The 19,456-nt window shown below is 41.1% G+C and overlaps 1 protein-coding gene across 3 annotated transcripts in view; it reads left to right on the top strand.

The window, feature by feature from the left end:
• The first annotated feature begins 16,198 nt into the window (after window positions 1–16,198).
• The window catches only part of LOC147441143 (uncharacterized), a 39,509-nt gene continuing 36,251 nt past the window's right edge, over window positions 16,199–19,456 (top strand). Inside the window, exons 1-2 of one of the 3 annotated variants that reach the window (XM_086483661.1) lie at window positions 16,199–16,414; window positions 16,540–16,676. The gene's annotated coding sequence lies outside the window, so the exon portion shown is untranslated. Of the gene's footprint in view, window positions 16,415–16,512; window positions 16,677–19,456 lie in introns of all 3 variants that reach the window. The other 2 variants (XM_086483663.1, XM_086483660.1) reach the window with 2 other exon arrangements.

The following is a 19,456-nucleotide window of genomic DNA, read 5'->3' as shown; positions in this document are numbered from 1 at the left end:
GCCATGTGCCACTCAACTATGCTGGAGCCCATGATGTCAACAAGTAATTTCTTTCCATTTCTTTGTTTGCTTATTATTTATAGAATGCTAGTTTCATGAAAACCCCAATTCATTATATCAAAGTTCTCGACCAACACTTGAAAGGGTACTTTTAAGCTATATGGAATGCTCATTCAAAAGCATACAACTTCAATTACACATAAAGTCATCTCACCTTGAAGGTTGCAAGAAGGAAAATGTTGTGTTTATATTGCACTCCAAAGTTTCCAGCGTCATCAAGTGAAATGCTTGCATCCAATGCTTTGTTCATGAGTGTAATTGTGACTCTCTCAACCTTTATCTCTACCACAAGCTTGCACTCATGTAGTTTGATCACAAACTTTAGAACAACATTGCACTCTTCAGAAGTAGCATCAAGCAACTGCACAATGTGCATCTACATTGCAATCAAATCATGAAAAGTATTTCTATGCTTGTCTTATACCACTTTGTCTGCTCTTGATGATCTGTATATTGATTCAATGTGGAAAGGTCTTCTCGACATTTGAAGTACCTCCTCATTCACTTCTAGTCTTGTCTTTAAAAACGAGAAAGGGTTTGGACATAGTATGTGTTTAATGTGAATCTTTTTTACCTATTTTTACACAAACTTGGATAGGAGGAGTTAGAAAGCTAAGCCCTTTCCTAGTGGAACAGCATTGCACATGATGTCACATACCTATAAATGGAAACATATATTTAATTTAATACACTAGCTTCATCCAAAATTGATTGAACGTCTTGTGCATGGAGTTGATTCTCCTTTAAAAGGTTGTCGAGCTATTTGGAAAAAATATTTTCATATTGCTAATCGTCCAAGAGGCCAGTAACATTTTTCCAATTCAATATGAGACCGTAAGGAGTTGAGAAGGTGGTTGTGCTACGCTCCACTTCCTTATTAGGGTGAAGCAAGGACGTGGGTATGCATGTCAAAAGTAAGAGATATATGTGAGAGCCTATGAACTTAAAGCCTAATAAGGATAGATGGAATTATGTGATGGCTTGCACTCTTTACTTGATTCCTCATGAGCAAACCTTCAAGTCCTCGATGTTTTGTAGTCTTCTTTTTCTTTATCGAGGACCTAGCACTATTTTTTTCTTTGAGTTGTTGCATAAGCTCTTTAATGGTTTCCTTATTTCCCTCAACTTGATGAGCACGTTGCAAGACTTTCTAATCGAACTGCTTAATCCCAAATATCTTTGGTAAATCAGACGTGAAACAAGTTGGGATGAGAGGGCAAAGATGACATACAAATAGATTGGATACGATTATGCAAGGATTTGTAAAAGCAGGTTTGGTTAAACATCCAATGTTTCTATAATTTTTAAAAATAACCAATCAGTACTAGGGAACATGTATGAAGCAGATGGAGCTTGAATGAAGCAGCAAAAGGTTGACAAAGCATTGGAAAAAGCGTTAGATATGATTCATGATGAAAAGGGTATATTTCTTGGGTACGATGTTGAAGGGTATCTTGCATGTTACAGATCAACAATGAAACTTAGAGACGTTTTGATTTAGCGCATGATCAAGGAATTTGGGCAATGAGTGATTCTAAATTTATGTGAACAAATACAAGAATTTGCGTAAGCATATGGGGATAGGTGGGCAAATTTTGAAGAAGCTGTTTTACAAGTAGGGAGTTGGCATATGATCTCACTAGTCAGGCAAGATTTTTGTGATTCAGATGTTCTAAAAAAAACGAGAAGATCAAGGGTTGTTGCAAAAATTGAGGTGATGTGAAAAAATTTGGGAACAAATCTTTGCGAACCTTAAGGCAAAAGAAGATGCCTGCCTTTTTGAAGATGGTACTATTTTGGAACCTCGCCATGAGGCTATAGTTCTAGTTCTCCAAAAAAACATTAGAAACGTGACACTTAAACCTCAAGGATTATGTTTTGGGCAATTCTACATAGTTTGAAGAGGAACCCAAAAGCCAAATTGAAGCCAAAGAAAGTTATTGCAGATGGCATTTATTGCAACCACTTCCTATAATGGATTCAACGAGGATAGATCTACAAGAGACATCGATGCTTTATAAGAACCACGTAATTATTTGCTTGAAAAATTGCCAAGTTATGCGAGTGTTTTTGGATCCATTTCTACCAAGTTAGAAGCTATGATCGATGCATGCCTGCTAGAAGATGAACAATTAGTTCATGCTAAAGATGAAAATATATTTGAAGCAGTTTATGCTAAATTGGGTCTTTTGTATTTGTTTTCTAAGAATAATGCACTTTAAAATGATACAAGTTGAATTCGAGGCTAACATGCAAGGTGAAAATGATGTTTCAAAGTCAATTTGTGCTACTAATTCTATTCCTAGTCCATGTGATAATGAAAATACAAATGCTTTGGAGACGATGTTTCTATGTGTGGTGCATATGCATGCATTTTGGTACTCGATGAAGATTCCAATGAAGGAAGTGCCTATTTAGAGGGGAAGATGGATCATTACTACCTTGTGCACGGGATATGTTGATGACATGGAAAGGAAAATAGATGTTATCTTTGTGGCTTATGCATAATTCTATGAAGAAGAGGTACATAGATGCTTATTAGCAAGTGAGCAGGATGTAGGTGAGAAGGAAAAGGCACAATTCCCTCACAATTTTAGGTATATACATATCTTATGCATTCTATGAGTGAAGATGTTTCTTTACAGTAGACTACAGGGAAATCACAGGATGTTTCATCGGTGGAGGAAGTTGATGATGCATTATTGGAGCTTCTAGATGATACTTTGGAGGGATTTTCGATTCCATATGTCAAGGGTAGCATACAACATGATGAGAGATGTGACCTCAAGCAATGAGGTGATGGAAATGATGTGGAGATTATGTAGATATTAGATGAGGCTTTAGAGGATTTTATGCCTCCCATTGATGATTACATGCAATGTTTCAAGTCTTTGATGAAGTAGTAGACACTATAAAAGGTTTTGAACTAGTGGTGCATACTGAGGGTGTAGATGCTAGCAAGGATGATATCAAATTTCCATTGCTTTTAGCTCTGATCGGGGATTTATTGCTACTACCAATTGATCCTAGTGGTTATATAGACTCCATGGACATGGAGAAACTTATGTTAATAGTATGCTATGTAGGTTTTCTCTCATGCCATATGACCCTTTTGGCTATTACAATGCTTGTGATTTTTGGTAGATGGACACAATGTCATTTGATCCAAGAAAATATGGCTATGTGCAAACTCTTGGGCAGTTGATCTATATGTCATTTGATCTACGAGAGTGTTATGGCCAGGGACAAGGTATGTGCATGTGTTATAACATAGAGCTTTTGAGAGTTTTTCCAGCAAGTGTTTTGGAATTTTACCCCCCTTTTCAAAGCTAATGGTGCGGTCAAAATATTCATCAGTGCAGTAGATTAGAAGTTACACTTTAGGGGCAAGGGAAAAGAAGATCGTTCTTGGCAACATCTCTCTCTTTCTTTTGCTCTCAGACGAGAAAGGTGAGGCAGAAGATGACCAAAAAAATCAGCGATTGGCTTCAAAGATTTGGTGTAAAATTTGTTCCTCTCCTCTAGTGTATGTCGCTTGTTGTGAGCTGCATAAGGGAGAGTTAACCCTAGTGTATGTTGCTTGTACCGAGCATATACAATGCCCCGTTTGTGGCAATTTCTTGTATCTGGTTTCTAATCTTGATTAGTAAGTCGGTTCTTGTAATGTACCCAATATTTTTCAATAAAAGTATTTCATTTACTTTGCAAATATTTAAGGTTTGCATTTTGTTAAGTCATAAAGCGTTCAAACTGAACGATCAAATAAAAAATCGGACTCTTGAATTATTATTTATGGCCTTTACTCACTTGGGAACAATAGGTTGATGTGAGAAACTTAAGCCTCAAGTCTATTTCTAAAGATAAGAGTTGACCCTTAAGAAAGAAGGAGTATTTTTAGGAAAGGAGGAGTATTTTTAGAGAAGAAATAGTAGATGGAGTATTTTTAGGAAAGAGGGAGTATTTTTAGAGAAGTGAGAGCCTCTTTTCTTGGAAGTCAAGCTTCTCATAAACTTAGAGACTCAAAATTGCGCATCGGAATGTGTCTGCAAAAAAAAATTAAAAAGCCGCGAACGTGCGCGAGTTTATATCTCTGCTTTTCACTATTCTTAGCTTGTGCTTTTGGCCTTGAGAGCCTATATAAAGACCCCTCTCCCTTCACTTTCAATAGACACACACAGAAGTTCCAGAAGCGGAAGCTCTCTTGCCATAACGTCGGAGTTACCCTCTCTCCCTCAATCTCTCACCCTCAACCCATCTACATCTCCATCTCCCTCTCTACGATCGTCGTGATGTCCCTCAAATTCTTGAGTTCTCTTTCTCTCTTTTCCCCTTCTCTTTCGCGATACGATGGCCCCGAAGCGAGTGACTCGAAACTCGAAGGATGCTCATGTCGTTTCACCTCCAAGGAAGGTGCAAAAGAAGGTATCATCTACTCCAATCATAACTCAATCGGATGTATTGACTCCACAAGAAGTTGAAGCCGTCCAACCTTCAACACGGGAGGTAATCGAACGTGCCGCTAATTCGGTAAGACAAATTTATAATTCTGCATTGCTATTCATGTTGACTTGGAAAGCTAAGCATAGGGATTCCCTTAAACCGTCCCAGGAACGTGATTCTATCACAAGAAACAAGCATATTTTTTCATAGATTAGTGAAAGGATTGTTTGATAAATTGTCACTGTTTGTTGAAATTGTTATTGCTTGATAAATTGTTATTGTTTAATAAGTTGATACTGGTTGATATGAAGAGTTGGTTGATCATGTTTGAAGAATCAATCAAAGAGAAGAATTACTGGAAGAATATATTTTGTGCCTCGTGGGTTAGCGAGATGATTTCGCGGTTAGCGAAGATTAAGCTGAGGTTATTGACTCTCTTTTGTTCCTCGCGGTTAGCAAGATGCCTCGCGGGTAGCAGGGTGTCTCGCGGTTAGTGGGATGGGAAGGTTGCGCAATTCACGGCTAATGTATAAATCCTTTGCAAAGGCCCTGTTGTTTAGACAGAGAAAATCCGTGGGTAGCGGCAAACTCATAAGAAATTGGAAAAGTTATTTTTATTGAAATATAGGGCTGTCTTCATTAGGCATTGTTTAAATTGTTTTAGTAATGTTTGAAGGGTTGATTTTTCCTCACCACATAGGGTTTGCAGGAGCGGCCGCGCTGTCTGCTTGCAGCCTGCAAGGTCTCGGAGCAGGAGGCTCAAAGGAAGATACGGCAGGGCGAATCAAGAGGCATGGGTTGTTGGGGAGTGTGGTGCGAGGATGCAAATGGTGACAAATCTGGGATGCTCTGTCGGGCGGTGTCTTCTCTCTCGCCCTGGCTCCTCCTATGCTAGCGACCCTTTCTTTTTGCATGGTCGGGAGCTGTTGCCCCTCCTGTCACCTCTTGGGGAGGACAATGGGTGGCCGGATCCATTTGATGCCATCTGTGAGGGCTTCTGCAAGTGGCAGTTGAAGGGGCTCTCTGTGGCACCAGCAGGCGGCGACCTATGCTAGGGCATGGCTCCTATTTTAGCCTATTTGGGTAGGTGGTCTTTCACCCATGATGGTTCGTTGGTTTGCTTCTTGGAAATGTTTCTTGGCTCACTTGGGGTTTGTGGATGTCGGTGGCAGTGGCATCTCCCCTAGGTGATCTTCTGGTGATGGGGACTTTGGACCCCGCCCTTGCGGCTCTACTGTCTTCTCGTTCTTCTTTGCATATTGCGGTTCTATTGGTGGCTCTCATCAGAGGAAGTGCTTTAAGTGGCAGTTGGGGTTACTTTCGTGGCAGTTGAGGTAAGCTTGCTCCATTCTTCCGATCGATCTGCAGGGTGGCTCCCTTGTCAGCCGGTTTCCATATGTCCCTTTTTTATGCATCTATTGTATTTGTTTGTTGTGGTTGTTATAAGGTTGGTGCCATGGCTCGGATGTTGGAGCAGGGCTTCTCTTTTTATTAAAAAAAAAACATTATACTCACTATTGTGAGTTCTGCAAAAAAAAAAAAGAACATGTGTCTGGAATTAATTAAGGAACACTGTTTGTATATGTAAAACAATGTGGTAGTAATTAGAAAATGAGTTAAAAAGTGTGAGTATGGGGTGGAAAGTGGGACCTGGCTTAGGTTGCCAGTCGAGGATGGGCGGTCTCGATTAGTTGAGAAACTCTCCACTCCCTCTTATTAAGAGAAGCGAATTTAGAGACTCGTTGTGCCAAGAGAAGTTTCAAATATACGTGTCCTTGAAAGTTATGAACCCGATTAGCCGGGTACTTTTCACAAGATTACTAGTTAGTCTAGACTATGTCTCATATCATATTCAGGTTTATGAATGGCGGTCATGCCTCTTAACCGTGGGAAAAAAGGCGTTGTTTATGGATTCTTGAATATGTCGATGGGATTTCATCTCTATGTCATAGGAAATAGCTTCCATTAGAATCCTTGATTTATCGACCTTGCATGTGGCGTATGACCCTTACAACCACAATCACGATGGATAGGGGACTTCCTCTCTTCTGTTGCTCATATCTCTGCTTTGTGGAAACGGAGTAGGGTGTCGTCAACGAAACTTGAGAATAAAGGAAGGCCATCTATCAAGTCGCCCCAATCTTCTCGGGGTTGGGGACCTCACAGTTCTTGGTTCAATTTTGCAACTTATGTCACAATTCTTACTCTTTGAATTTTTATAATCACTCCCTCATAGTCAGAGGTCTAGTAGTGCCTTCTCGACTCCTCTCCCAAATAGCTTAATTCCTAAACAATGTGCATCTCTTGATGACTTGTAGAGCAAAAGCTTTGTGATTTGTGGTACCTTAAGAATAAGTTTTAATGATTTAGGTTTGTTCTAACAATCTTAGGCTAGCATCTCCTTCATTTTTGAAGCATTCTAAGGTCATATGACATAGAAAGCATCGAATGATTAGTTGATGCGAGGATTGACTATATGCCTGATGATTGATTGTTGATTCGTGATTGCTATAGTGTATCTTCCCGTGTACTTTCACTCCATTGTGATAAATGCTCAAATGTGCCTCTATGCCCCATTTACTTTGACTCCTTGAGTATCGACATTGTATATGTTAGTGCTTGTTAGCTATGCTATAAGCGTTCTTCATAGTGACCTGCTAATAAATAGTAACATAGTATATGAAATGGGAATCTCATTGTCAGCATTGTATTTCCAAAATGGGAGTCTCTTCTAGTCTTCGTTAGTGTTTGCCAAAGATTACGTTCTAGTAAATATTTTAACCATCTAAAATTTAAAATCTAGGCTAGATTCCAAGCTTGCCTTGAAGAAAATTGGTAAAAATTTACAAGTTTGTGTAAAGATCGATAAATGTTTCAAATTTTGACCTTAAAACTAGAAGAGGTCAAAGTGTGCCTTTATTTTCTTTGATAAAGAAAAATGTTTTTGGCAAGGCTCAATCTGCGTGTATTTCCAAAATGCTAGTAAAGAATGTTTACTTGGTTGGCCCTAGACAATTTTCAAAAATAAGGCCGTAGGATGTTACACGTATCACGATAACAATCATGGTCAAAAAACAAAATCGAACTATAGGCGGTGAACCAAATACTTAATATTATCACTACTTTTTGGCATGGAGAAGGGCAAGGATGACTTGAAAGCTCAATAGAGTACTTGCCCCTCAATTTGAAGGTCCGCACCTCATTGCTTTTCAGCATGTAGAAGAGCAACAATGAATTGAAAGCCTGATAGAGTACTTGTTCATCATTTCTATGACAAATATGGAGGCCACCATCAGCTATTCTCACAAAGACGCCCCAAATAGTGAAAAGCAAGAGACGTTTGTTTAAAGCATCAAAAAGAAAATGGCATTAACCGTCGTGAGTACTTTGTCAAAAGTTTAATACAAGGAGAAACACAAAAGTAAACATTTAAATTCCACCTTCCTTGACCTTTTCCTTGACCTTTTGGTCTTGAATGATAGAGGGAGAACCAAAGATTTGCAAAAGGAGCTTGAGCATGAGGCTAGGTGGAAAGAAGAGGAACAACACAAAAGAAATGGTGATGGAATCTAATCCTTTTGATATGAATCGGCCTTCAATAGGTCGCAAATGGCTTTCTTGGATTATCATAAGTGAAGATAGTGAAAATGGCTCTTCTAGGAGACCACTAATGAGAACGAGTTTGTTGTGAGATGGATGTGACAGATTACCCTTGTTATGATGCTCATGGATTTGGACTCTTGTATTAAGACAAAGGACCCAAAGAGGAGCTTGAAAATGAGCTCAATGAGGATGAACCAACCTTCTTAAGAGGGAAAACAAGGTGTCGCCTATGAAAATTGTAAAAAATCCAGAGGGTTCACTTCATAGAGTTGCAATGACACAATTTGATTTAGCCAAATAAAGGAGAGAGTTGTGAGAGCAACAATAAAGGGCCATGCTTGATTCCATCACAAAAGATATGAATTGTCCTTGGGAAGATCCATGCTAGAAATAGGAGCGTGGCATCTCACTCAAGAACTTTAGGGGGTAGAACTCTTTGCGTATGACACCCCGGGGTGTAAGAAGGATGCATTTGATGAGGCATGAGCACATTTGGCTAGTGGTGAAAGCTAAGTTTTCCTATTTATGACGCTCCAAGAACAAGGAAAAATTTAAGTCTTGCATTTAAATCGAGCATTACGTAGGGAGTACCTCATCGCCACTCTCCCCCCCCCCCCCCCCCCTCTCTCTCTCTCTCTCTCTCTCTTTGTCCCTCTTTCATGCAAATTTGATGGAGGAAAAATGATCCACAAACAAGAGATTCAAACGATGTTCAAATACTCTAAACGCAGCAAGATCAACATAAACTTACCTACAAAATTTTCAAGTTCGTTATCTCGTTCTTGAATACCATGACTATGTGTAGGAAATGGACTATGGGGTAGGACATAGCTTTCGTTTTGATAAATTTTGGAGAGACACGACATTGTTTTGACTTACTGTCGATCATACTTCTGTATGGCACTCACGTATATTGTACACTATCTATTTTTGTAAATTTTTTGATAATTTTTCATAGAACAAAATGTTTAAGTATTTTTGTTCTACTTTTGTTTGTAGTTCTTCAATGGCTAGGTCTTGGGTTCCAAAATTTGTTTCAATAAACAAATTACTCATAAGATAAGTGACATGCTCGATGGTTTTGGTTTTTTACACAAAAATGGTTTTTGAGTTTACTATAACCATTATAGTCTGCTTTTACCGTCACAAATGTGTTGCGTAGAATTGCTAGACAAGGCAAACCAAGCAAGACTAGTTTGATTTGACACTGATGTTTGTAAATAGAAAGCCTATCTTGTTCGCCAAACATGTTGTTGTCTTCTTATATTCTACACATATTTTCAAAATGTTAGTAGAGAATGTTTTGACCTCACTCCCCAGTAGCATGGATTCATCAAAGGAAGGTCAATCTATGACAACATTTTGGCAACAATGGTCGGCCTTGAATATGTTGCTTTCACTAAGCAAGAGTGTATCATGTTGCAATTGGATTTAGATAAAGCCTATGAAAGTATCACATGGTCATTCATTGAAGGTGTTATGAATTCATTAGGCTTTGGGTTGCGGATGTGTCCACTGGTCAGCACCCTCGGTGTTGGTAGCCAAGGAGCTCCTTTTCAATGAGAGAGTTATGGGCATATTTGTGGTCAACATCAATAAAACAGAGCTGCCCACTTGCCCCTCTAATGTTTTCCATTGGATCTCATCCTTTGGTAACATTACTCGACAACAACGCCACCAAAGGGGAGATTCAAGGGTTGGCTTTGTCTAACAATGACCAACTTTTTGCGGATAACTCCTTGCTTTCCCTTAAAGCCTGCCCTAAGATTGTCAGGAAGGCATTGGAAATTGTGCAAACGTATGCCTTAGCTTCAGGGTTGAAGTGTAGTATTGAAAAATCAAGATTGATCTCTCTCTCCGAGAATGACTCGTTTGATTGGTCTATGTGGATCGGGGAGATTGTGTCAAAAGGGAAGATATTCCGACACCTGGGAGCTCCTCTAGGGGTGGATGTAACTCACAAGCAAAGATTCTTATGGGTTATGGAGAAATTAAGAAATAAGATGCAAAGGTGGGAGTATGTTCTTCTCCACTTTTTGAGCAAAGTGAAGGTGATCAACTCATTCATGCTCTATATAGCCTCGAGAGGTCCCTTGCTTAAGCTAGCTAAATGCAACTAGAAAGAAATCTTGAAACTAATAAGGAGATTTCTATGGAAGAACAACACTAAAAACTCGACGCCCTGGCAATGGGCTAAATGGGAGATAGTTGCGAGACCAGTGGAGCAAAGCGCTCTCGGGATTCTTAACCCTGGAGGCTAGCACTCATGCAAAGGCCCAATGTGCCAAGTTTGTGGTAGCACTAGCAAAGCAAGGCCAGACTTGGGCTATTCTTGCAAGGTGGCCAATGGAAAGGGCTCGAGGTGCACGACAAGATGCTTGCCCCTCAATGGATTGTCTTGAAATTGGGATGTATGAAAGGCGAGCTCACTCGGAAATGTAATAGAGCAACGAAGTCTTTGGAATGGGGAGAGCTATCAAGGTACTTTCACAATTCTATAACTCACGGGTCCCCTTGGCTCTCCAAGGTTGGAAGCATCCTTCAAACCCTTTTTCGGAGTGAAGTTGGCAGAAAGAAAAAATAACAAAGGTATCAGACTCCTAGGCCAACTGTGGGACTACGGAAGAAGTTGCTGGAAAAGGAACATATCAACTGGCTCTACTGATCAATAGAGACCTAGAATAGATTAACAGGTGGTATCTGCCGATCTGTGAATACAAGTTTGAATGGATAGCATCGCAGTGGCCTAAGAACGTACATTTCTTGAGACCGCAAACCAAGGAAGTGTACCTCACCCTTATGGCTTCAAAGGATTGGTTCTAATTCCCACTTTACAAGCAATGGGGCAAAAACTGGCTCAGGTCATGGGAGACGGTCATGAAGAATATATGTCACCCTCAATGGCCGCATGGGATAAAGGTCTTCTTATGGAAGGTGCTATGGGGAGCCATGTTGACCGGGGTGAAGGTTCTTACTAGAGGAATTGGTCTAGATAGATGCTTGCAATGCAGAATAGCTAGTGAAGATCTCCCTCACCTTTTCAAGGAGTGCCCGATGATTTGTGGCCTAGCAAGGAAGATTTGTGCAAAATACGATTCTTCAAGAACGATCTCTTCTTGGGAGGGAATGTGTTCAAGGGCCAAGCACTACTCATTGCAACACAAATCTTGTTACTTCAAACATATTTGGAAGGCAAGGAACTGTCGAATCTTCGAGAATTCGATGGAAATAGCTAAGTTCATGGAGATAATTCAAGAAAGTAGGGAGACAATCATCGCCATCGGAAAAGAGATGGAACTATGAGGAGATGGAGCAGGATCATGGGCGCCACAATGACGGACTTACATGGGTAAAAGTGTGGGCTCGTGGGGTGGCTCCCTTATTAATCGATATATCTACGATCCTTTGAAGATGTCATGGCTCGTCACCAGCAGGAATTTGTAAAATTTTGGTTTGTTAAATATAGTCTACTCACCATTTTGAGTTTTGAAAAAAAAAAGAGAATGTTTTGACCTTAGTTGAAAATAGAAAATCTAATTGTCTTCTTCACCAAACATATTGCTAATTATTTACCCTACTGAGTTTAGATTTGTACAGACATTGGGTCTAGTCCATTTCTATCAAGTGAAATCTATTGAGATTCCTTTTACTCTTAACCCTGCGTCGATCTCCTCTAACCATCGCCAAGCTCCCTGCACTCCTTGCCAACCTCATCTTGCTACATATCACCCTCCTCACCGAGTCATGCACAACACTGTTCTACTACACATCGCGCATGATAGGATTCAAAAGAGAGAAGTGAGTGAGAAAATACGTTTAACTTTTGCGCACCTGAAGCAGAGAGGGGTGATGATCCATCCCCACATAGAGAGACTTATAATGCAAGCTCGTTAGGATTGCAAGTGAGAGTGATTATGCGGCCTCCTCTATGACAGAACAGTAGGAGAGACTAATGCGCATTGGCTCCTATGTATCGGGCAAGGAGAGAGATGGAGAGACTCCTCATGATGCTCCCTCTCGTGGTGCTTGAGCTACCTTTAGCAAGGGACATAGTGACCATAGAGAGAGAGAGAGAGAGAGAGAGAGAGAGAGAGAGAGAGAGAGAGAGAGAGAGAGAGAGAGAGAGAGAGAGAGATACTCTGGTGCCTCGTCTTGATAGGTGCCTCACCCTCATGCTTGCATGGTTGTTAACCTGCCTCCTCGTCTCCTCGACTGCCTCGCATTCAGATCCCCGACTGGCTGCCCTCGCTGCATATGTGCACCCATGCCTTTCCTTTTCATTTTCTCCTCTTTGATGGGTATCTTGCTTCCCTCAGTGCGACCCCCTGACCCTACCCTGCGTTGCCCCCATCACTGGCCACAACCACTGTGTGCACCATCGATCAATGCATTGAGCCTACTCCTCAAGTGCACTATCGACCATCCTCGTCTCCCTCTAGCAACATGGCCAACCTCGCACTCGCAGAAGGTCATGTCTCGCACTGTGATGAGAGAGAGAACATCTAGACCCTAGAGGCCTCTGAACAAAATGAAAGAGTGAGAGAAAATATTCACTTACCCTTTTGTGCCACATCCCCCCGCCTCCCCCCCCCCCCCCCCCCCCCCCCCACCCCACCCCCACGTCTCTATTTGACACCTTCAATTTTTAGAGGGGGTCTACGGTCTCACCCTCAATTTTTAGAGGGAATCTAGGGTCTCAGATCATTGTTGATCGTGGGCCGTCGATTCATTAAGAGGAAAAAATAAATTGGGTGGGATTCGACCTCACAACCACCCCATCCCAAGACCAATGCGTTATCGTTACGTTATTGCACGCGTTTTGATAAGCATGTAGAACAATAGCATCATATTGCGTAGATCTGGCCTGTTGCGATCTTAGTTCACAACGAGTTTACTTCGGGTTCACATTGAGTTTACGCCACAATACTATAGTACACATACTTTAAAGAGTTCACATCTAGTTTACATGCAAGTTCACAACTAGTTTACATTTGTCCGAGTTTACATCTGGTTTACGTCAAGTTCACATCTGGGATCAACGGTTGTGATGTTCGCCGACAAGCGACGCCGATTTTCAACTGTAGATCCCCTCTAAAAATTGAGGGTGTCAATTAGAGACGAGCCCCCCCCCCCCCCCCCGCCCCCCCTCCCCCCCCCCGCACTAAAGGGCACGAGCCATTTAATGAAGCCCAAGTGGTGGGATCCACGGTAGCGAAGCTAGGACACGGAGATCGAGACGCGCGCAGCCGTAGGATGCCGGGGTAAACTAGGACACGAAAAAGTAAACTTGGACAAGCAGGGGGGCTTGTCCAAGTTTATTTATCATTATATGGTTTGGGCACCCATTTTTTACCACCCTCAATCCTCCTCGAGATCCCCCCTTTCAACCTGCACCGCCAATCCCATCTCTTTCTACCCGTGCCCTTTAGTGCTGTGGCCCGTCCACCCGGGCCCCCACCCCCTTTTTTCCACATCAACTTTTCTTGACGTTCCACAGTAGATTTTTCGTTGTCAAGATCCTTCGGATGACAGGTTGCACGTAGTGTCGATAGTTGGTGGGGACATCCAGTTCCTACTCCCAAGTGAAAATCATTTAGATGCTTCTTTCATACATCCCTTTGGAGAGCTCCAACCTTGGGGGCAATCCTTTTTGGGTGCAGATTTGGCCGCGGTTGACTAGTACATAGGAGGTTCTTTCCTTGCATTCTTTTGCCCAGCTTTTTGGCATGTTACCAATCAGCCCCAGTGTTCTTCACGGGCTTGTTCCCCGAGCCAGCTCCTTTTTGTTATTTCTCATCCACAAATGAGGTATCTTCTGAGATACTAGTTAATTAAAACCTTTGGCACACCCGTTGTCTTCTTATTTTCTGCACCAAGCATGTTGCTGAGTTAAAGAAATTAATTTTTAATCTTTGTGTTATTTTGTCATTAGAAGGGCAAACAAAAAATAGAGTACCCACATTGTGAATTGTATTTTTTAGAAGAATATGAGAGGATTCAACAGAGAGAATGCCCTTTCAAATTGTAAAATGGAAATGTTGAAACTTCTCTCTTTTAAAGTAGAAAGTACTCTAATGGACGAACCGTCAATCCCTCTCTCTCTCCCTCTTCCCCCCCCGCCCCAAACCCCCCCTCTTTCTTGTCTGTCTCTCTCAATCGTTGTGAGCAACTATTTGTATCTATGACTAGAGATGGTGGGCAGCCCAAGGGCGTCTCTCTCTCTCTCTCTCTCTCTCTCTCTCTCTCAACGCACTCTTGTCTCTTCTTGTCCTAGGAATGTCGCTATTGAGGCTCTCACCTCCACCATCTACACATGTGTGGCTTCACTATTGTTGCTGCATGATATCATGGTTTGATCAAATAATGGGGTGCTCAAGCATACATCCATGCCTCTCTCTCTCTCTCTCTCTCTCTCGTGTTGCATCAGTGGTGTTCTAGAACTACAATCTACCAAATGCCATGTTAGTGGTGTGTGGTAAGTGCATTAATTTATCTAATACTACTCGCTTTGCTTGCAAATTAATATCATTTTTGCACCCCGTGATTAGGAAATGCAAATGAAGAGAGTACTATGAGAAAATAAGCTCTTCTTGTTCTGTCAGCTAGGCACCCTTTTCTTTAGACGAGACCTAGCACTAGGATCTAAACACTTAATCGATGAAGATTTAATGGCAGAAATTTGTGTAATTAGAGCCGTTGTCTTGAAAGCCATATGGGTTTCTAGGAATGAACAACTATTCTAGAAAAAGAATGGAAAAGCATGATATTATTGTTTGATCAAACAATGGGGTGCTCAGGCCTACATCCATGCCTCTCTCTCTCTCTCTCTCTCTCTCGTGTTGCCCCAGTGGTGTTCTAGAAGTACAATTTACCAAATGCCATGCTAGTGGAAGTTTATTAATTTATCTAATACTACTCTCTTTGCTTGCAAATTAATATTATTTTTGCACCCCGTGATTAGGTGATGCAAACAAAGAGTCCTATTAGAAAATAAGCCCTTCCTATTTTGACAGCTAGGCGTCCCTTTCTTTAGACGAGACCTAGCGCTAGGATCCAGACACTTAGTCAATGAAGATCTAATGTAGAAATTTGTATAATTCGAGCTATTGTCCTGAAAGCCATATGTGTTTCTAGGAATGAACAACTATTCCAGAAAAAGAATGGAAAACTTAATGTAGAACTAGTGTTGGAAACTTGTGGATGGCTTCTCTCAAGCAAGAGGAAGCGGCTTGTCGAGAAAAAGAAGATATGACCTTGACGGTTACATGGGACGACAGTGGGAATTTTTTAAACATGGATTAAGGATAAGTTTAGGCTCAATGATCTCAAATCCCTTGGGGTGCTTTGCACTCATTGAGCTGACTTCTTTCTGTATGTTGGATGACCTGTGTGCAAAGGATACATGTACTATTTGGAGTTAATGCAATTCAAGCTCAAAAGAGCATTTAAAAAAAAGAAAGTACCTTTCATAGGGAAGGGTACTAGTTTCAAGTGCCTATCTCTAGAAAGAATAAGGTCCACATGGCTCTTTTTTGAAGGCTTTGATGACCTTGTCTCGTGATTATTTGACACCCTCTTTGTCAAGTGGGATCAATGGTCCCCATTAATTGGGGGCGGTGGGATTGGTTTTGTGCCATCTGTAAACGGCGGATTAATCTCCAAGTGATTACCATTAAAGTGAACCCCAAGTAAACTCGATGTGAACATCAAGTGGTCCCCATGTGAATCCCAATCAAAATGTGATCACCTTGTGAACCCACTTATTCCAAAGTGATCAGTGTGTGACCCCAACCATCCCAAAGTGATATCCAAGAAGTCATTTTTACGATATGATTTTACGTTCGCACCTACGTTTCAAGTGGCACATAATAGCATAATGAGAGAGTCATAGCTTTTGAAGAGGTAGGAGGTGGGTTCAAGTCGTGGGAGATCAACTCCAATGGAATCTTTTTATTCTTGAGAATAAACGGACGGTGCATATCTTCCCAAGATTGTGGACCGTCAATCCCACGTGACAAGGGTACGTCATATAGTCCGGAGGACCTTGGGGCGGCACTTTTACCCTTCAATGAAAGGCGTGACACGGAGCAAATTTTTCCCTCCGTGGAAAACGGACAACCGAGAATCGCTGGCCGTTGATCCCTCCTGCTGGGAAGCTGACGTTTGTGGGCCCTGGCCCATCTCTTTTCTCTGTCTCTCTCTCTCTAGCTATCTCTCTCTCTCTCTTCACGCTTTGGCCCAGCCTCCAGGTCTCGTCTATTTCGTTTTCAGAAAGGGCGGGAAATCGAGCCATAGCCGACAACTAAAGCAGGTTAGTACACAAGCTTTAGACATGCCTAGGTGTTTAGCCACGCTGAAAGTGGTTCTACCATTCTCTCGTTCTTTTGCTATTTATCGTTTTCTGAACAGCAAGAGTGTGTTTGGATTGTTACTAAGCTGGATTGGTCGGAGGATGTTAAAGGGATGGCTGATTTGAGCCACTCAGTCTCCATCCACTGAGCTTTGTCGCATCTTTCACAGAATGTTGATGTGGTCATCGATTGGAACTAGTCATTAATGGTGGATTGATGTGGGTATGTCATAGGACTTTCTCACCCTTCAATAGTCAGAATATGCTTGATGTTTTGAGCCCCTCCTTTCCCATCAAAATATATATTTGTTGCGCTTGTATGGACCTTGCAATCCCATGACATATATGGGAAAAAGAAACATGTCCTCCTGGTTGAGATAGGGAAAACTTGTTTTTTCACAAATATGGATAAGGTAAGATAGTAGTGTAATTATGAAGAATAAGACTTGTAGCTTTTGGCTACATAAAGGAACGTGGGGTGGACTTCAATGTCACATTGGCTCCTACTACTTGAAACCAGACATCCAAGCCTACGCTTGCTTTGGCCAATGACAAAATGGTGACACATTGATGAAGTGATCACATCAACCGGAGCTTGAGTACAAAGATGTCTACCGTGCTTGAGTTGTGTACAGTGCTTGGATTAAATACAATGATACATTTACATCAGGTTAGATAAACACTTAAGTCTAAACTAGTCAATTGAAACTCATTCAGCTAGTGGTATGTTGGTTGAACACCCATTTGCATTCCAAATTGATCGAGGGATTGATTGGTTTTCATTCCTTTTAATTGTTTCCTTTTCTTGCTTGGAAGTTTTGTTCCAAAAATTTTGTACGCGGCTCTCTTCCTGTAGCTTATTGGTAACCAATATTTAATGAGTGATATTGGACATGAAATGTGGATAAGGGTTACTCAATGACCAAAGTATGCAAGAGAAAAGCCAAGAATGTTTAGGCAGGGCTATAATAGTTGCACAACCATGCAACGCAATCAAGTGCCACCTTTGGTGATGAAGCAATTTCTAGCACTTGGTTTTCAACACCAGAAGATCCTTGAAACTTATCAATGAGATGGTATTGAAATTGGGAACCTTTTTTTCATACTGATCTCATTTAGTGTTTGAGAGTCCACACATGTTTCGTATGAAACATTTTTCTTTTGCACTAAGCATATAAGAGGATAGAAGAGGACAAACAAGATTGTACCATACCTTTCTCAATTTGCTCATTGAGTGATGTCATTATCTCTTGTTCTTGGTAGGGGGAATTAGGTAGGGACGTGTTTAGACACGAGCTTCTTGGAATAAGCCGAGTTTTCTATCATTATTACCTGGGGAGAGAGGCAATTGGAGTAAGCTAAGTTTTGTCTCTAGGTGTTAATTTATATAGAGTTATTTGCTTGTTTCTTAAAGCTGTGGGAAATAGGCAAGTGGAGAAGGTGCATGGTGAGATGAGCAAGTCACAATGGGGCATTAGTGTGGCTAATGCTTGGTTTAGTTTGCTCTTACTACTTTAGACTTATTAGACATTGAGTGATAGCACCTCAATTTGTTCAATTGAGTGATAGCACCTCAATTGGTTCAATAACGCCTCAATTGTTTTAGAATTAAGAAGTGAACGAGCTCGTTGAAAGAGAAAGTAAAGGTAGTATATTAGATGATGGTGTGTCTATCTTTGAGTGGCACATTGATAATGTAGCAGGGTTGTCATGGCAGTTGATTGTGATAATGTTTAACTATGGTATGACAATTGGCTTGGTTTTGATGATAGAGAGCATCTTTTAATCCCACAAAATGAGATTGTTGGGAAATAAAATCATCATACACTCTGAGATATTTTTTGCATCTAAGGAATAAGCTACATAAAAAAGCAGCCGATTCAGTATAAGCTGTTTGTATTTGAAGGGACCGCATAGCAACTTAGAGTGATTGTTTGGCTGTTTTATATGCGTGGAAACTTTTGGGGCATTATTATTTTAGTAGTTGCTTTTGGGTTATTGCCAGCTTTTGTATCAAGTTGCTTTTAGGCTAAGGCCTTTATGAGGATGCCTGTGGGTCACTCTTGGCAGACCAGCTTGGAAGTAGAGGCAGGGTGACTCCTCGTGGCAGTTGTACTTTGTGAATCACCAATATAGAAAGAAGAACCAAAAGGGTTGCTAGACTTTGGGGTGAGTGCATCTGAGAGTGGAACTCTGCCACTGGGTGTCACGACGATTGTCGATTTCAAGTATTGTAAGTTTTTTTTTGTTTTGTTCATGTATTGCTATGAGATTATTGCCTTGTCAGTGCCAAGCCGGTTACGGTGGTATTATTCCTTCAATCGATTTTTGCTACAGCACCTGAGATGGACAAAGCATTGGGCATATTTGTGTAGGCTTATCACAAGCTAGATAGCCACATTTCACTTCCTGATCAGAGTATCTTGATGCCTAGATGTGTCTTATGGTTTATTTTGGGATTTTTCCCCATGATCTTATTGTATATCTCTTAGGGTTTCTCCCATATCTCTTGCATATGGACCTATGGTCATTTTGATGTAATGCAAAGGGTTAAAACCCCCACTTTTTGCTCAAAATAGAGAGAGAGATAGATAGATTTTATTATCCGCCTCGGAGGTCAAATATGACCTATGGGACCAAAGATACATGTGAAGTACTATGTATGGGGCTGCTAAGTGATTCTCGATGCTCCAAGATTGCGGTAATCAGACTCGCAATGGAGAGCTTACATTGTGGTTGGGGGGAAGTGTGTAGGTACAAGTCATGGCTGAAAATATGAGGTAAGCAAGTTCAGATGTGAGCAAAAGCTGAGCACTCTAGCAATTTGTGTTATTCAGACTCTTGAACTTGTAGTGAGCATAATGTGCAGAGTTGGTTTGACTCTACTTGTCACCAGCGTGTGACTACTATCTATCCTTTTTGTTGATTTCTTTCTTATTATCTATTTACTTTCACTTTTTGGAAACACCCCTCGGGAAATCTAACTGCCTTGCATTGCATAGC

Source organism: Adiantum capillus-veneris, chromosome 15, assembly GCF_014529385.1.
Source record: "Adiantum capillus-veneris isolate H3 chromosome 15, ASM1452938v2, whole genome shotgun sequence".
NCBI lineage: Eukaryota > Viridiplantae > Streptophyta > Polypodiopsida > Polypodiales > Pteridaceae > Adiantum > Adiantum capillus-veneris.
The sequence above is the reverse complement of the archived record's forward strand: the minus strand, read 5'-3'. Positions and strand labels throughout refer to the sequence as shown.